We start from the raw sequence: 1,892 nt of genomic DNA on the forward strand, positions 1-1,892 counted from the left end.
CAAAACCAGAGGCGCCAGCCCGAGTCCGGGACATGCAAACCCACCATTTCCCCAAGTAGGATCTGGATGATTATCCATCATTTAACTGTCCAGACACCGCAGTCCCTGTGCCCCCAAGTGCTGCCCGATTTCTCCAAGCCTCCTGGCCCATACATGTTTTTAAACCTTGTATTTGGAGTTCAAAGTGTTCCTGTGACATTTCGAGGACTAATGGGAGAGGGTAACACTGTCTCCTGGCAGCCTCCAAGGTCCCCACGGCAGAATGTCATCCTGGATGTGCCAAGGACAATTCCTGGGGCACAGGCCAAGAAACGGAGGGGATAGACACTACGTAAGGCAGCACCAGGTTTGGGGGAGCCTTGTCCCTAGCACCAGGGACGGGAGGAGGTGTTGCCCAGTATGGCTGAGAATGGATTCTTGGAGCTGTACAGAACGGCTTTCACCAGCTGCAGCCGCCCCTGCAGAGCTGTGGCACAGCAAGGTCCGGTCACTCACACGTGTGTTGGGGGTGTGTAGAGCTCAGCCTTTGCAGGTCTCTCGTGCTCCAGGTTCGGCTTCGCTGGAGACTCCGTCCTAGAGAGAAGCCTCTGAGAGTGGGGCCAGAACCGGTGCTGCTGCTGGTGTGTGGGGACAGGAAGCGTCTCAGCCTCCACCCCAGGAGGAAACTCTTGTCAGGAAACAGAAATAACCGAAAAAAGCAGGGGTGACTGGTCACAGTGGGGCCCGTCGTCCTCCTGACCCCATTCGGATGGCTCCAGCAGCTCAGACGAGTCTGGGCATTCCCTACGTGCCCTGCGGCCGGGACGAAAGATGGAAACACGGAGAGGACAGGCGGAGGGTGCCGGCAACTCGCGCAGCGCTTCTTGCCCTCCCGCAGCCGTGCCATGTAACCCAGGACCTTGGGACGGCCACAGGGGAGCCCTAAGCTGAAGGGCAGCGCTGCTCGGCGTCGTGGGTGACCTTGGGGCTGGCTTTGGTCTGCTCTCGGAGGGCAAGCGAAGGCGGCTGAAGGTGTTTCTCAGGCAGGTGGCTGTGCCCATGCCGGGGGAGGTCCAGCTGCGCCAGCCTCCAGGACACGGTGATATTTCCTCTAGCCTGGGGGCCGGCTCACTTCGTGCTTACTTAAGGATCTCCGCTGTTGCTCTGCTGTACTCGACAGGCGTGCCCTTTGTCCACCAGTGTGACAATCTATGGCCTTTTCTCATTATTCTCTAAAATCTTTTCCTGCTTATGTAGATCATACAATCATCTGATTCATCTTCCAGACAGAGCTATCTCTACAAGGCAGAAAAGGCACACACGCTCTCAATGATATAGAATTTTACCTTTTTAATTCCTGAGGTTAAAAAAGGGGAAAAAAAAAAAAAGCATGAAGAAACATTCCAGTACACAACCGTCTACATCCCTGTAACCGCACAGACGCTGGTACACACAAATCTCTTCTTCTCCCACCAGGAGCACGACGTTTGCTGTGAACGGGGTTTCAGTTCTTTGGCAGTTCAGACCAAAAGATGCTTCTGAGCAAGTTACAATCTCAGTGATGGAGCGTAATTAAAACTACAGTGCAATTTCCATTTTGAAAGAGGAGCAAAGTCAGTATTCTGTAGCTTTGCTACTTAGCAAGGTGGTAGAGCCTCGTGCAATACCTCTCTGTGATCTCTCATAAAGCAACACCGAGTAACACTGAGTAAAGGAACACTGACATTTTCTTAAAGCAACTACTTTCCCTCGCGTAAACCTCTGCGGAACAAAAACTATTACCCTCCATGGTTCCAGCAGCCAGGAAAAACCCGATTGCTTATGCTGACCGCCACGTGTACTCTCTTCGTCCCATGAGTGTGACGTCCCTTTCGATTAATGTCATCGTAAATTTTAAATATTTCTTTTAATTG

Source organism: Eurypyga helias, unplaced genomic scaffold, assembly GCF_000690775.1.
Source record: "Eurypyga helias isolate BGI_N326 unplaced genomic scaffold, ASM69077v1 scaffold18714, whole genome shotgun sequence".
NCBI classification, from domain to species: Eukaryota; Metazoa; Chordata; class Aves; order Eurypygiformes; family Eurypygidae; genus Eurypyga; species Eurypyga helias.